We start from the raw sequence: 17,968 nt of genomic DNA, 5'->3' as shown, positions 1-17,968 counted from the left end.
TAGCAGCATAAGAAACAGGAAGTAGATAAGGTCTTTTTTTAATGATTGTTACCATAGCAGCATAAGAAACAGGAAGTAACAAGAAGGGCTCTATATAAAAAAAGACAAAGCTAATGATAATGATAAGTATAGAGTGATGGGGGAAAAAGTATACATACATGAGAATAAACATAGCTAAGATATGGATTGTTGGAAAGGTAAAATGAAGGGAATAGCGAGTGCGATAAAAATAATAAATAAAAATAAATGCAAAAATGAGAGTAAATGAGAAAACCATAAGAGAAATACAGATGTGATGGACCGCGTCATTTTCAAACTTCGGGGGAAATGGCGGCGGCGTTCTTACCCAGGAGGGAAGGCGTACAGTCAGCAGGAGCAGGCGCCCACATCCTCCTTTCGCTAGAGCGAGGAGGCACCAGTTCACTGTGGTGGATGTCTGCCTTAACCACCTCAGATGGGAATGAGGAACGGAAGGCATTGCTCCTCCCCATGTGTATATACTGACTGGTAAAGTGCAGGACAAAGCCTAACCTTGCACCTCCCTATGGGGACAGCAGTTGGGGGGGCACTTTGGAGGCTATCCTCCTTGCGTGTGGACCATAAGGATGGAAAAGCAAGCCCGCTGGCTGTGGCAAAAGGGGAAGACGACAACGGTGAGCACTTTCCTTTGCCTTGGGAATTTAGCTGCAAAATCCCCAATTCCAGCCAGAGGGTTTCTGGGCATTTGAGATAATCTCCCCTGGGGTCTGAATTCAAATAGCCCTGAAGCTTCTGCTAAAAACACCAGCCGCAGCTCCCTCTTACATCAGAGATGCTGTATGGTGGACAGGTGGTGCAGATGAACGAGTGTGCCTAAACCACCTCAGATTGGAAGGAGGTAGGTAGGCCATTGCACCCCTTCCCCATGTATATACTGACTGGTGTAGTGCAGAACCTGGGGTCTTAAATTGGTCTCTAGGGCTGGGCTCATTGAGACTTTAGTTGCTAATCAGCCCCACCTGGGTATGAGCTGGCTAGCGTTTGCTCAGTCTATGAAGGTAAGGTAGGACAACAACTACTATAGTAGGGTGTCCAACCATTTTAGGATTTGTTCCTTCACTGGTGGTGAAGGTTTAGTATCTACAGCCCAGGCTATGCCTATGAAATAAATTGCCTGTTGGTTATTTCATAAAGGGATAGACCATGACTCCTCCTTGGCTGCACACCAGTAGACCTCAGTAGTGAAGGTTTGTCCTTGCTGGGATGTTTTTGTGGCACAGCAGAAATACACATTGAGATTTGTGAGATCTCTGCTCATAAGGGCTATATTGCTGTACATCAGAAATGTACTGCACTGAAGCTTGTTTTCTGTCCTTTATATCCTAATGGTACTGCTTTGTTTGGCTACAGATCAGAAAAATACAACCGTGAAGGTGGTCTGTACTTTCTGGTTTTGTGCTGCACAGCAGAAATGCACATCATTGAGTCTGGTGACATCTCTGCTCATAATGGTTATATTGCTGCACATCAGACATACACAAGATTGAGGTCTGGAAAGGCAGCAGTGCCTGTATTACTGGGCTAGGGGTAGTACATATACTGCCTTTGGTAATCGGTGCAGCACCGCAAAGAGGCATTGTGCTGATTCAGACAGTGCTATTAACGGCAATGGCTGTCGAGTTTAAGCATGCGATTTGACATGTTGAGTCGCATGACAAATCATTTCAATATGGATGTGCTATCTCTATTCAGAGTGTTTTATTGTTGCACATCAGACATATACAGGATTAAGGTCTGTGGGGTTTTGTGTCCTGTATTACTGCCTTATCAGAAAGGCACTAGTGACAATTGAAGGTTCAAATTTGTTGGGCTACATAGCAGAAATACAAATTGAACCCCTGCCAGGTGTAGTACATATACTGCCTTTGGTAATCCGTGTAGCACCACAAAGTGGTGTTGTGACGATTTTAGCCATGCGATTTGACATGTTGAGTCGCAAGGCCAAATCGATTCAATATGGATGTGCTATCTCTCTCTTATATTGTTGCCCATCAGACATATACAAGATTGAAGGTTGTCTGTCCTTTTTTATGTCTTGCATATACTGCCTTATTGGCTGCAGATCAGAAAGGACACAGCAGTGAAGGTTGCTTGTCTTTTTCTGATTTTGTTTTTGCTGCTCAGCTGAGAGACACATTGAGGATGGTGGCATCTCTGCTCAGTATTGGTATATTGCTACACATCAGACATACACAAAGATTGAATGTTTGTGTCCTGTATGTCCTATATTTACTGCCTTATCGTTTGTATATCAGGCACAGCAGTGAGCAGTGTTTCTCATTGATCTACCTTTCTGCATCTTAGGGATACACAAAAGGGGGTTGTTGGCTGCACTCCTCCAGGGAGTCACATCATTGGGGACCCCTCACTTGTTCGACCTGAAAACTGCTATTTTTTTCCCCTGCGACCTGTGTAATCTTGAGGTCTGTGGATCTAGGAATCAGGGACTGCTGGAGTCGCACAAACTGGTACCCATTGAAAGCCATAGTGTATGACTTCTCATGCGTCTTGCAGTCCCAAGTCGCAGGTTGGGTCGCACGGGTGTGGGAGCCCTAAGCTTATCTGTCCCTTCTGGTTGAGGTTTTGCTACACAGCAGGAATAATCATCATGGCGTTATTGTCTTATTTTGCAGCAGACCAGAAAGATTGCAGCTGTAAAGGCTGTTTGTCTTTTCCCTCAGTGTCTGCTTTTATGTTGTTGCACAGCAGAAATGCTCAAGATTGAAGCTTGTTGGTGCTTTCTGTTTCATATTGCCTTGCCTTACTGCTCTTCAGAAAAACACAATGCTGCAGGTTGCTTGTGTCCTTTCTCAGTGTTGGTTCTTTTTTTTTTTTTTTTTTTCAAATGTTTTTTATTAAATTTTTATGAAGTATACAAGTTGCAATAACAATATTGTTACACGGAATGAAAAGAAATATAACTTAAGGAGTACGCAGACTCCATCTCCACCAGCAATGTGATAATGAATAATACAGAGTTATGTCACCACAAATAAGTTTAAGGAATCTATCAACACTCAACAATGTTTGCTGTATAATGGTTCCCATAGTTTCCATCTCTTGTAAAATTACCTAATATTATTTTCTTTAAAAGCAATAGTTTTTTCGTAGGAGTAAGAATCATCAACTAAACACAATACTTCCCTTAGAGTAGGTGTCACAGTGGACTTCCACTTACGCAGAATAATCAATCTGGCTGCAAATATTATGTGCATTACTAAAGTGCGGCATGAGGGAGGATAAATATCCATATCAATACTTAGGAGAGCTTGCTCTGGTTTGAGCGAGTTTAGGATACCTGTCAGTCGTGCTATTACCTTAGAGACTGAGTCCCAAAAACTACGTACAGACACGCAGTACCAGAGCATATGTGCTAACGTGCCCACCTTATTACACTCCTTCCAGCATAGATTTTGATCCCTCTTTGTTATATTTTCCTATAATGTAAGGGGTTCTATACCATCTCCATATTATTTTCTGGGCTGCCTCTCTAAAATTGGAACATCTGGTGAGTGTTTAGCTATGTTTAATAGCAGACATCCATTGGGCACGTGTGATCCTAATGTTTAAGTCCTTCTCCCATTTAAGCAGCGGGGGTAACACTTCAAAACTTGACTTACTCCCAATTATACTGTATAATCTTGTGATTCCTCTCCCGCGACCAAACTCCGGCTGCCACATCTCCCACACACTTTCTGGAATTTCAAGATGATATTTTCCCGTTTTAGGTATTATGCTAGCCAATCTGGCATAAGTCAGGAATTCAGTCGCGGGCAAGGAAAATTGGGATTGAAGAGTGTTAAAGGACTTCACTTGCGAGCCGTCTATTAAGTCATGTACATAAGATACACCATGGTCTGACCAAGTTTTTAGATTTAAATCTGTAGTAAAAAGCGATAATGTCGACAAAGGGATGGGAATAATTCTATGTTTATTCGTCACATCTCTGTTATACATAAGATAGTTCCACGCCTGAATTGTCGCGGCTAACGTGGGGTGTTGAGAATACAATTTTGGGTCACCAATAGCTGTGGCGTAAATTAGCTCCTTTAGAGAACCTTGGGTTACTTGATGTTGTTCGCAGCTACACCAATGTTTTGTTTCAGGGGATTGGAACCAGAATCTAAGCTGATCGACAATGGCCGCAACATGATAGTCTTTAAAGTTTGGTACACCCATTCCCCCAGCCTTTGTGTGTTTAGTCAAAGTGTAAAGTTTGCACCTTGCTTTTTTTCCTGCCCAAATAAAGTTGGCCAATTGGCCCTGCAGCCTACGGTAGTAGGCAGAAGGTAACCGTATGGGGAGCGCCCTAAACAAATATAGCAGTTTAGGGAGTAAAAACATTTTATAGGCCGCTAATCTCCCTGACCAAGTTAGATAAAATTTCTTTAACCTATTTACCTCTTTCTCTATTTCTCCTATCATGGGTTCAAAATTAAGAGTATATAGTTGAGATATGGATTTGGACACCTGAATTCCTAAATATTGTATTGCTCCTTCCGTCTAGGGATATGGAGTCTCACTCCGAATCTGCTTCTGGGTCTCCATATCTACTCCCAGATTCAAGACGTTGGACTTTGTAGCATTTATTTTATAATAGGAGATGTGGTTGAATTCAATCAATATATCGTGAATAGCATGTAATGATCTTGCAGGGTCTTCAACTGATAGAATCACATCATCTGCGAATAATGTGATCACATGTCTAGATTCCCCAATCTGAATACCTCTGACCAGAGATTGGGTCCGAATTCTCTCCGCCAACGGCTCCATCAGTAGTGCAAAAATTAAGGGTGATAACGGACACCCCTGCCGTGTTCCATTTGTGATACAAAATTGTTCCGAGAACATACCTTCAGTAAAAACATGTGCTGATGGTTTCGAGTATAGAGCCGAAATGGCGGAGAGAACCCGGCCCTTAAATCCAAATTTCGAAAGGACCGCTGAGAGGTAACCCCAGTGGACACGATCGAAAGCTTTCTCGGCGTCCAGGGACAGGAGCACAGCTGCACTCCCGCCCCCGGACGCCGAGTGGATCAAATTTAAAACCCTCCTTGTAGCGTCAGTTGCCTGCCTACCTGCCACAAAACCTACTTGATCCTGCTGTATCAGAGAAGGGAGCAACCTTGCAATCCTATTCGCCAAAAGTTTGGCGTACACCTTCAGGTCCACATTCAAAAGTGAGATGGGCCTAAAGTTCTGTGGCCTATCCGGTTCCTTCCCCGGTTTTGGAAGCGTAATGATTGTGGCTTGCAACATTTCCTCTGGGAATGAGGCCGAGGAGGCAGCAGCATGGAACACCCCCTGCATTTTAGGGATCAAAGTTTTAGCAAAGCAACTATAGTACTCTGATGAAAAACCGTCTGGACCAGGTGCTTTATTGATTGGTAAGCTAGTTATCGTTTTTTGGATCTCCAAGATTGAGAAGGGGGTATTTAGAATCTCGAGGTCGGCTTGTGGAACAGTCGGAAGATTAATTTTCTCCAAAAATTTGTTAATGAGTTCTGGAGTAGGTTGGGGAGTATCAGTGCCGTCTTTCAGATTATATAAACTATTATAATAGAAGCTGAAAGCATCAGCAATTTCCTTAGGGTTAGTTAATTTTACTCCGGAATCAGGATGATGTATAAAGGGGAGTTTTTGTTTAATCATTCTCTCTTTAAGTTGGGTGGCCAATAGCTTACCCGCCTTATTCCCATGGGTATATTGATTGGCTTTAAGAATATGAATGTTACGTGAATATTGGGCTAGTAGTAAGGCTCGTAATTCATTTCTGGCCTCCGCTAGTTTATTACTGATTGAGAGTGAGGGTTTTTGCTTGTTTGCAGTCTCCAATTCAGATATGTCTTTCAACAGGTTGTCCATATGCTGCCTCCTTGACCTTTTTAAATTCACACTCCCCTTTATCAGATAACCCCTCATAAATGCCTTGTGGGCATTCCAAACCACAAATGGATCTGCTTCCCCATTATCATTGATATTAAAAAATTCTTCAATTGATTTAGCTATACCTTTAGCAATGTCTGGAACTCTGAACAACTGTGTGTCATTTTTCCATCTATTAGCACGAGTCGAACAAATATTTCCACCTATTGTGATTGACACTGGAGCATGATCTGACCATTCTATACACCCAATATCTGACATCGAAATACGTTGCAATAGGAACTTATCTACCAGGAACATGTCGATTCTTGAGTAGGATAGATGGGCTCGTGAGAAATAAGAAAAATCCTTTTCTGTGGAGTGCTGGCATCTCCAGACATCATATAAACCCGTGGAAAGGGAAAATTTTGATAAGGTTGGTCTGCGATAGGATGTAACCGACGCGTTTGCCGTATCCATATGGGAATCCATAACTGTATTCAGGTCGCCACATAATATTAGGTGGCCCATTTTGACCTTCTGAATTTTCTTCCATAATTTATTGAGAAAATTAACTTGTCTGGAGTTAGGGACATATGTATTGACCAATGTGTAGGTGACATTGTTAATTTCACCAATCAAAATTATGTACCTGCCAGCACTGTCACAGTGGTGAGAAATGTACTTGAATGCTACCGTATGTTTAAGCAATATCGCCACACCTCTCTTTTTTTTTGGAAGCATTAGCTAAATAGATGTGGAGGTGTTGCTTGTGAGTTAGCATGGGATGGGTGGTATCTCTGAAATGCATCTCCTGCAAACAGAGGACGTCACATCTCAGAGAATCCGCCGTCCTCCACAACATATCCCGCTTGTTAGGTGTGTTAAGACCATTCATGTTTAAGCAGGAAATTTTAAAAGACATTATAGCTAAATAATGAGAGTCCCAGTCCTATACTACTGGATTAATTACCGTACTTTTCGTAAGTTAGTTCCCTGCTTGGAAGTCCAAAAAATTGCAACAAACCTATGCAGTCAAGTGGTAGTTCACAAAATACCAGAGAAGTAGAGAGTGTTCGAGACAAAATCAAAAATGTCTGCTGGTGACAAATGTACTAATGAGTAACCTGGGGAGGAGTTGAAAAAAAAGTGAAAAAGATAGAGAAAAACAAAACGTAAACAAAACCAAAAGTCAAAAAGTCAAGTCACCAAGCGAAACCGCGAACTTAGGCACTGTTCTAGTGTGTGATTAACACAATAAAAACGAGCGATTCTTACAGAATCTGAGCTTGTATAAACAGCTGAAAATTGGGGGTAAGTACTCAATTGGATGCCGGGCGAAACATCCAGAACTTGTGATACTGTTGGATAGAAAGGGCATTATAACAGTCCTCCGTCGTTGGGGATCCCTGGTGGCTTCTGGGGCTTGCTTCTTCCGGGATAAGAATCCGCCATTTCTCCAGTAGACGTACACCCTCCTCCAATGTGTTGACTCGGTAGTGCCGATCGTCTCTATGGATTACCAGGGTGGCAGGGTGGTTCCAACGATAGGGGATATTATGATTTCTTAAAGGCTTCGTTATTGTCATCAGGTTACGTCTCCTTTTCATCGTATGAGCCGAAAGATCTGGGAAGAAGGACAGGCCTCGTAAACATTCCGGGGGATCTTCCATGTTTCTGATGGCTTGAAGCAGTCGTTCTTTAACCCGATAAAAATGTATCCTGGCTATTGCATCTCTGGGTAGTTTGGCAGGGATGTGCTGCGGTTTCGGGAGGCGGTGGATTCGGTCAATTATCAGATCTTCTAACGGTAGATCTGGCAGTGTTTCTTTCAAAACTGTAGTAAAATATGCCATTAATTCTTGGGGTTGGACCGATTCAGGAATGCCTCTTATTTTAACGTTGTTTCTCCTGGATCGGTCTTCCAGGTCCGCCACTTTAGCTTTAAGCCAGGTGATATCGTCATCGTGGTCATTGTGGGCATCCACCATACTGTTGAAAGTGTCTGTGAATTCCCCCATTTTGTGTTCTATGTGCGTTACCCTTTCGCTGACCACCGTCACCGCCGATTTACATTGGGACATTAAATGCAGCATATCAGTATGGATAGCACTTCTTAAGGATAGCAGCATGTCCTTTAACGTAGAATCCATGACTGGCAGGTTGTTAGTAGGGAAGGACGCAATGGCGTCCTGAAACTCCAATGTGTCATCTAGCACTACTTGGGCCTCCTTCTGTCCCCCTTCAGTAGCCTCGTCAGAGAGTCTGGGTCTAGATTTCACCGGACTATTTGCACTGGATGAAGGCCGGGAGGAAACCGTCAAAGATCTGGTCTGGCCCTTTTGTTTACGGTCGCTTCCCTTCTCCTCCTCTGCCCTGCTAGGCTGCATGGCTGAGTGGCCGCGTGTATCGTCGGCGCCATCTTGGATTAAAGAGCGGCCGGAGTGGGGATAAAAGTCCGTCATCTTACCGGGATGTTTCCCCGATTTCCTCCGCCGCGACATCCTCCGAGGTTGTGTGAGATAGAAGGCACCGAATACAGCGTTGATAGCCGCCCTACGTAGCTTTGGTTGCCGCTGGATGTCTCGGTCCGCCGGGAGCTCTCTTCCTATGCGACCATGCTCCGCGCGCGCCGGCTCTGCCCCTCTCAGTGTTGGTTCTATCTGAACTATATTACAGAAGTGCATGACAGAAAGTATTGTCTTGTGTTCCGTATTTTACCCTGTGGCATAGCAGAAATGCACAACATGGGAGTTGGTGTTCATATTGATCTTATAACTGTATTTGGTGGTTTGTCAGAAATACGCAACATAGAAGTTTGGGTCTTTCTGTCTTTATATTTATAGCCTTGTTTTGCTGTACATCAGTAAAGCACAACAGTAAAGGGGGTTCCTGTCCTTTCTGTATTTATATATCAGTTATGACCTAGCTAGCTGCACTTCAGAAATACGCAGCATTTAGGGTTTGCTTGTGTCTTAATGTTTTTACATCTTGGCAGCACATCAGAAAACCAGACTGTGAAGACTGTTTGTCTACATTGAGGTTCAGATTTGGATCTTTTCCCATATTTGATATATCGGTTTAGCTAGTCACATTCAGGTACACAACATTGTTGTCTATGCTTGTGCCCTTTCTGTCTAAATCTATTGTGCCATGCCCACAATCTTTTTATTTGTGATAATAATACATGTATCACCTTTTGTATTTCAGCCTTCTTTTCCATGGAGGGGCCAGGAGTTCGGGCTGCAGATACCACATGTCAGAAAACCTCGACCCCTTACATTCAGGGATGCCAGAACCATTTCCGAGGGTTGAAGCCCTGTAGGGTTATGGGACACTGGAGGAAGGGGATAATGAATCACCCTGTTTAGTAAGAACTTGGAGAGTTCTGTTCAGAGGAGTATTAGGGCCTGAGGATGAAGTATAAAGATGTATACCGGATCGAATAGGTTTTCGGCTCGGTGCATGGCCTTCATTTTGCCCTTTTAGCAAAACTAGACGTAGCAATATGGGTAGTCTACTCCTGCTAGGGACTTTAATCTCCTGAAATAGGCTCTCAGGCATAAGTAAAGCCATAGATTGGGCATGCCTTAAACCCAGGGATCAAGCTTCTGTTAATCTATTACCCTTAAGTAGGCTTCCCTTTAGTCTTTGCTGACGTAAAGATACAAAGGAACAAAAAAGGTTGTCTGTCAGGAGCCCCCCCCCCCTTTTTTTTTTGCAGTTTGACTTCCCTGAACAGGGTAGTGTTAAGACAGGCCCTCTTATTGATTAATGTAGTGTCCTTGTCTTACAACACAGGCCTCTGATTTATCTTTTTAGTGGTTCTAAGTAGCACCTACAGGCACAATAGGCCATGGTTGTTAGATGTGTGAGACAAGCAACATTGCTAACCTACAAGTTTAACATGTTTTCTGATTCCATCTTTAAGAGCCCATTCCACCTAGATACTGCATCCGAAGCGGAAAAGGCAGGGACATCTGTGGAGCAGACCTGCAGATCAACCGCATGATCCAGCTAAAAAACCTTTATCAAGCATATGAGCATATGGAGTGGAGGTAAAGCTCACTGCAGAACCAAGGTTTGCCAAGAGGGTCTTGCAGTGGCCCCACCCTAAGGTAGGCCTGAGGTACTTGTTTATCCTATCAGGTGTGCCGTCCTGGAAGATGACTTGAGAAAGATACCAGTTACTTACCAGTAGCTGTCTTTCTAGGAAATCTTCCAGGACGGCAGGCCTACTTCCCACCCGTTGGAGGAGGGAAAATTGAAGAACACTAGAAGTTGAGTGCCTATGAGGAATGATTTCCCTTGTGAACCAGGTTTAGGAGTTACTTCTCTACAAACTGAGGATCAAGGGGAAGGGTGGGGACTTAAAACAGCTGTTGATTGATTGTGTTTCCTGTAGGGAGGAGCCTCTCATCTCTCAGGTGTGCCGTCCTGGAAGATTTCCCAGAAAGATAGCTACCGGTAAGTAACTGTTACCTTTTGATTAATTTGATTGTGAGGAAATTATACATTGATTATGGGAAAATTGTAGACATTTTTAAAATATAATTATGAGGGATAAATCATATAAATAATGGTAGTATTTCAAAACAGTTGTATTATAAAATAAAATAAGATAAAATAAAGAGCGAAAAAAAAGAAAAGAAAAAAAGGTGGTAAAAAATGGGGGGTGGTAAAAAAAAACTATAAATAAGTGCATGGAATATGAATTATATTAGTATTCTGAATGTGTATAATTTATAATAGAGTATTTATTTCAATGGTTTCAGTCAACCCTCCAGGGGAGAAAGTATCTTTCACAGACACTGGCCAATTCTGAAAGAAGATCCTTACCTCAAAATTGTTGTTAATGATCGCCCCCTTATCACCTACAGGAGAGCCAAAAACATTAAGGCTCAACTAGCACCCAGCAAGCTGAAACCCCCTCGTTCTACCACTGGTACTGCTCTCACATCCTTTCAATATTAGTGGTATGTACCAGTGTAAGAAGCCTCTATGTCTTACATGTCCTTACGTAACGCACAGACAGACTTCTTACACACCGGAAAACTAAATTAAATACCTGATTTTTTTACTTGTTCCTCCAAATTCGTGATTTATTGCCTCACCTGTCCTTGTGGCCTGCTATATGTCAGCCGCACTATCCGAACTTTACGCAAGCGGTTTGGGGAACACCGAAACTTGATTGAATTAGGCAGGGACAAACACAGTGTGCCCCGATATTTCCTCGAAGTTCATGAACAATCCACTACAGGTCCTACGAGTGTGGGTACTGGAATCCATACCCAAAACCCTCCCTCCAGCTGAACGCTAGAAAAAACTCTGAGAGGGAGAATTATTGGATCTATTTTTTGGACACTTTATCCACTGGAGGGTTGAATGAAACCATTGAAATAAATACTCTGTATAAATAATACACATTCAGAATACTAATATAATACATATTGAAATACTACCATTTATTATTTATATAATTTATCCCTAATAATTATATTTCAAAAATGTCTAAAATGTACCCATAATCAATGTATAATTTCCTCACAATCAAGTTAATCAAAAATTTAACTAGCCATGTCCTGGTCATCATTCGCATTAAACATAAGTAATATCTATAGTCCATCACATCCGTATTTCTCTTATGGTTTTCTCATTTATTCTAATTTTTACATTTATTTTTATTTATTATTATTATTTTTATCTCACTCGCTATTGCCCTCATTTTACCATTCCAACAATCCATATCTTAGCTATGTTTATTCTCATGTTTGTATACTTTTTCCCCCATCACTCTATACTCATCATTAGCATTATCATTTTTTATATAGAGCCCTTCTTGTAACTTTCTGTTTCTTATGCTGCTATGGTAACAATCATGTGGCCTGGGGGGTAAAAAGGGACCTTATCTACTTCCTGTTTCTTATGCTGCTATGGTAACAATCATGTGACCTGGGGGGTAAAAAAGGACCTTATCTACTTCCCGTTTCATATGCTGCTATGGTAACAATCACGTGACCTAGGGGTATAAAAGGACCTTATCTAAGATGGCCGCCATAAAGCCTGAAGAAGGGACACGCATTAGACATGTGCAAAAGGAAAAAATTCGTTTAGTTTCGTTTTAATTCGTTAATTCATTAATTTCGTTTAGTTATATTCGTTAACTTCCTTAAATTCGTTTTCGGATTTCGTTTAGTGTTCTACCGAATTCGAAAAATCGGCCACATTCGAAAAATCGGCCACATTCGAAAATATTTCAACCAAATTCGAAAATATTTCTACCGAATTCGAAATGATTTCAACATGATTCGACATTATTTCAACCACATTCGAAAATATTTTGTGACCCGAATTTAGGGCCATGTATCTCGGGGTCACTTGGTGCTAGAAACTCCAAATTTGGATATGTTGTAGTGCTAGTACTATTGTGTTGTTTGGGGTTTCTAGCTATAAGTGACCCCGAGATATGTGGCCCCAAAATCGGGTCGCAAAATGTTATTCTCTGCTCTAATAACTAATAACATTTTGCAACCCGATTTTGGGGCCACATATCTCGGGGTCACTTATAGCTAGAAACCCCAAATTTGGTATGCAAACACAATAATACTAGTACTACAACATATCCAAATTTGAAGTGTCTATCACCAAGTGACCCCGAGATACATGGCCCTAAAGTCGGGTCCCAAAATATTTTCGAATGCGGTTGAAATAATGTTGAATCATGTTGAAATCATTTCGAATGCAGTTGAAATAATGTCAAATCATGTTGAAATAATTTAGAATGCATTCGAAATTATTTCAACATGATTCGACATTATTTCAACCACATTCGAAAATATTTTGTGACCCGTCTTTAGGGCCATGTATCACTTGGTGCTAGAAACTCCAAATTTGGATATGTTGTAGTGCTAGTACTATTGTGTTTGCATACCAAATTTGGGGTTTCTAGCTATAAGTGACCCCGAGATATGTGGCCCCAAAATCGGGTCACAAAATGTCATTCTCTGCTCTAATAACTAATAACATTTTGCGACCCGATTTTGGGGCCACATATCTCGGGGTCACTTATAGCTAGAAACCCCAAATTTGGTATGCAAACACAATAATACTAGCACTACAACATATCCAAATGTGTCTAGCACCAAGTGACCCCGAGATACATGGCCCTAAAGTCGGGTCACAAAATATTTTCGAATGTGGTTGAAATAATGTCGAATGCAGTTGAAATAATTTCGAATGCAGTTGAAATAATTTCGAATCATGTCGAATTCATTCGAATTCATTCGTTATATTTCTTTCGTATTCGTTGTAATTTGTTATTTTTTTATTCGGACATTCGGATGCATCCGAATGTCCGAAAGATGCAAAATTCGGCCGGATTTCGATTTGTTACGAAACAAATTGCACAAGCCTAACACGCATGTCCCGAACAGGAGCTCCTCCCCGCTAACCTGGAAGTGATGCCAATCCCTGCCAGTGCTGGTGCCTAGTCTTTGCGTTCCAGGACCACCGGAAACATCATATCCAGCGGTGTTTCCGGGCCTGGGACCATCTACATCATCTATCCCTCTGCCAGATTTACAGCTAATGGTCTCTCTTCTCTGATGGCAACTAGGGGATGCTGCAATTATTACAATGCCCATCTATGAACCACTTTTGTGAGTGTATTGATTTTTTTAAATTTTATTAAAATTTACAGTTTTACTGCACTTAGAAGGCGCTGTTCTTCTTCCATTTGTGAAAGCTGGAAAAGTCTCTGAATTTCGCTTGGCAGTGGAGTTTGAGCCATGGATCGAGTAAATCTGTTATTTCTCTTTGTGGATCTTTTCCTCAAGGTGTACATATTGTGGTATATTAGCTGTGATCATCAGATTGCGTGGGAGACAGCCGGGAGCTCTGTGGATTCACATCTCTATTCCTCCATGTCCAGGCCATGCCCCCAAAAGTGTCCTTTTTGATATTATTGGAAAATGCAAAAAGAACGCCTGGTGCCAAACGGCATGGTGAGAGAAACCCCTTAGGGTCTTTAGACAGGCCAAAATAGGGTATGAAGAGTAAAACAAAATTTTATTTATTAAACAGATAAAAAGTATGCATGTAAAACATGTACATTTGACATAAGAGCATTGTACTAGTATCCAAAGTCGTACAGTTGTATGAGCTGGTTACTGTCCTTGGCAACGTGGACTAGTGGCGATCAATACAGTATATAACACCTTACATGTTACAGACAGAAAGTCCTTCTTCAGAGATTTTGTTATAGATTCACATGGGTATAAAATCTCTACAAAGAGTATACAAAATTAGTATCAAATAACAAACTTCAATATTGATGCAGATTCATTGTCACTGTGCAAACAATTATCATAGCAGGTATCGTCAGATGGAACATGGTGTGAGGGGTTAGCTCGGCAGTGGGTGTGTGTGACCCCCTGGATGGGTTCACAACACAAAATCAGGCACAGCAGACAGCATTGTAGGTGCAAAAAAACAAAAGATGCAGTTTATTTATGCTACATGCAGTGAAACATATAACAGCCAAACAAAAATAAAACATGAAAATAAATATTGGTCAGCCTGACCTCTAATTACACACATGGATTCCCTCTCTAACAACTGAGTGCAGCCTTGTGCTGCACCAGTCCCTGTCTCTGTTGTAGAGGTTTGCCACACAGGCGTTAACTCACCGCACAGAACAGGTGTCACACTCCCCAGTCTATACAACACAAAACTGGTTCCAGGATGGAGCATCTCCCTAAGCATGCTGGGTTTTTTTGTAGAGGTCTTAATGAGCCCACTTACTTCAGCTGGGCTCATTAACTCTTCCCCTCTAGTTGTACAAGTCTGCATAAAGCCTGAATCTAGGGCACACATATTTCCCATCCTGGATACAACCAGGTGACTTTACCTGCCTGCTGCCACATACCCCCCCCCCCTTGTTTCAACCTTGGGGTTGTAACACAAGCATTCAGACACACATGTATCCGAGACAAAGCATCCACATTCCCCATTTTAACACCAGGGCGATGCTTAACTGTAAAGTTAAATTCTTGTAGGGCCAGGAACCACCTATTTACCCTTCTATTGGTCTCCTTGTTCTGAGCCATCCACTTTAAAGGAGCGTGATCAGTCACCAGGTTAAAGTGCCTACCTAGCAGATAGTACCGAAGGGAATCTAGAGCCCACTTCACTGCTAAACATTCCTTCTCAATCGTGGCGTAATTTACCTCATGGGACTTCAACTTCCTGCTGAGGTAAATGACTGGGTGCTCTTCCCCGTTCCAGACCTGGGATAACACTGCTCCTAACCCAACGTCTGATGCATCAGTTTGTACAACTAAGTACTTAGAGAAGTCTGGTGAGTACAACACTGGCTGGCTACATAAGGCTGTTTTTAAGGACTGAAATGCTTCTTCAGCCTCTGGGGACCATTTAACCATGACCGACTCTTTCCCTTTTGTCAGGTTGGTGAGGGGCACCGCCTGAGAAGCAAAATGGGGAATGAATCGTCGATAATAGCCAGCGATTCCCACAAAGGCTCGTACCTGTTTCTTGCTGTTGGGACGTGGCCAACTCTGTATGGCCTCGACTTTATTGACTTGGGGTTTTATCACCCCCCTCCCAATAGTGTACCCAAGATATTTGGCCTCCTCCTGTCCAATGGTACACTTCTTTGGATTGGCCGTAAACCCAGCTTCCCGGATAGAGTCTAGGACTGCTTGTACTTTTGGCAAATGTGAGACCCAGTCTGCTATGGATAATCACATCAACCAGGTAAGCTGCAGCATATTTCTGATGGGGCCTCAGAATCTTATCCATTTTCCGCTGGAATGTTGCCGGTGCATTCTGTAACCCAAACGGCATTCTCTTATATTGGAATGCCCCATCTGGGGTTACAAACGCAGTTTTCTCCTTGGCCGACTCGGCCAGGGGAATTTGCCAATACCCTTTGGTGAGATCAAGAGTTGTCATATATCGGGCTGTTCCCAGCCAGTCAATCAACTCATCTATACGCGGCATGGGGTAGGTGTCAAATTTTGTAACTTTATTCAATTGTCGAAAATCGTTACAAAACCGCCAGCTCCCATCAGGTTTGGGCACTAGTACGATAGGACTGGACCAGTCACTCTGGAACTCCTCTATCACACCCAATTCCAGCATCCTTTGAACCTCCCCACGTATTGCCTCCCGTCGGGCCTCTGGTATTCTATAAGGTTTTAGTTTTACCCTTTCTCCTGGCGGGGTGATAATGTCATGCTCTACGCCAGATGTTTGTCCCGGCAGCTCAGAGAAAATCTCTTTGTCACGAAGTACAAACTCTTTAACCTCCTGTTGTTGGGCTTTCGATAAGGTGACTGCTATTCCAACCTCAGGAACTAAGCAATCAGGCTGTGCTTGTGACAAAGTCTCTGCGACTAGGGATTCCCTATCCCTCCAGGCTTTCAGCAGATTGACGTGATAGATCTGCTCTGGCTTTCGCCTTCCTGGCTGTCTAACCCTGTAGTTCACCTCACTAATTTTTTCAATTACTTCGTATGGACCTTGCCATTTGGCCAGAAATTTGCTTTCAACCGTAGGGACTAGCACCAAGACCCTATCCCCCGGGGAAAAAGTACGAGTCCTGGCCCCACGGTTGTACACTCTCTGCTGTGCTAACTGCGCTTGGGTCAAATGTTCCTTTACGATTGGCATTACCTGTGCAATTCTATCTTGCATCAGGGCGACATGCTCAATCACACTCCTGTGAGGAGAACTCTCATTTTCCCAAGTTTCCTTGGCGATATCCAGCAGCCCTCTTGGGTGTCTCCCGTAGAGCAACTCGAAGGGTGAGAAACCCGTAGAGGATTGGGGTACCTCTCTAATGGCAAACATCAGATAGGGTATTAGACAGTCCCAATTCTTTCCATCTTTATCCACCACCTTCTTTAACATTTGTTTTAGGGTTTTGTTGAATCTTTCAACCAACCCATCTGTTTGGGGGTGATACACAGATGTACGCAATTGTGTTACTTTGAACAACTTGCATAGTTCTTTCATAACCCGGGACATAAAGGTTGTACCCTGGTCCGTAAGCAGTTCCTTACAAATACCCACGCGGCTAAAAGAAGAGATAGCTCTTTGGCTATGGTTTTGGCCGAGGTATTTCGAAGAGGAATTGCTTCCGGATAACGGGTGGCATAGTCCAATATAACCAAAACGTACTGATGCCCCCTAGCGGACTTCATTATCGGACCTACCAAATCCATTGCGATCCTCTCAAAGGGGACCTCAATGATAGGAAGAGGTACCAGCGGGTTACGGAAATGTGGCATAGGTGCCGACTTCTGACACACAGGGCAGGAGGAACAATAATTTTCTATTTCCTTCATGACCCCAGGCCAATAGAATCTCTGCAATATCCTCTCTCTGGTTTTCTCGGTCCCCAGATGACCTCCCAGAATGTGCCCATGAGCCAATTCTAACACCAACTTCCTGTAAGGTTTGGGCACTACAAGTTGCTCAATGGTTTCTTCTGCCCTTTGAGCCACAGCAGGTCCCTTTCCATAGTGAAGTAAGGATAAGTGCAAGTCTTATCTGGGTTCACTAACTCGCCATCTATTTTCACCACATTTTCCCGTGCCTTTATTAGGGTGGGGTCTTTTAACTGTTCTGTGGCAAAATTTTCCCTGTGAACCTCAAGATCCGAAAACTCCACAGACTGCATGTTTTCATCTGAGGATGTTGGCTCCTCCCCAGTTTCTCGAGTTTCCCCCGCCAATACCGACAAGGGGAATTCAGGAGAGTCCTCACCACTCCCAGAGGAATTCTGGTCATCTTCCTGGTTTTTAGGGGCACCAGTGGGGGGCTCAGGACAATCCCAGAGTTCCCAGAATTTTGGAAAATCCCTTCCCACAATAGCATCATGTGGTAAGTGAGACACTAACCCCACCTGATGAGAGAGGTTACCTTTGGGGATCTCAAAAAACACTGAAGTTACAGGATACTCTCGGGTGTCCCCATGCACACAAATAACAGCCACCCTGTTCTTCCCAGAGACCTCTGTAGTAACTAATTCAGCTTTTAT

Source organism: Lithobates pipiens, unplaced genomic scaffold (assembly GCF_037356315.1).
Source record: "Lithobates pipiens isolate NorthernLeopardFrog02 unplaced genomic scaffold, aLitPip1_a1.2 Scaffold_16, whole genome shotgun sequence".
Classification (NCBI taxonomy): domain Eukaryota; kingdom Metazoa; phylum Chordata; class Amphibia; order Anura; family Ranidae; genus Lithobates; species Lithobates pipiens.
This window is presented reverse-complemented; position numbering follows the sequence as displayed.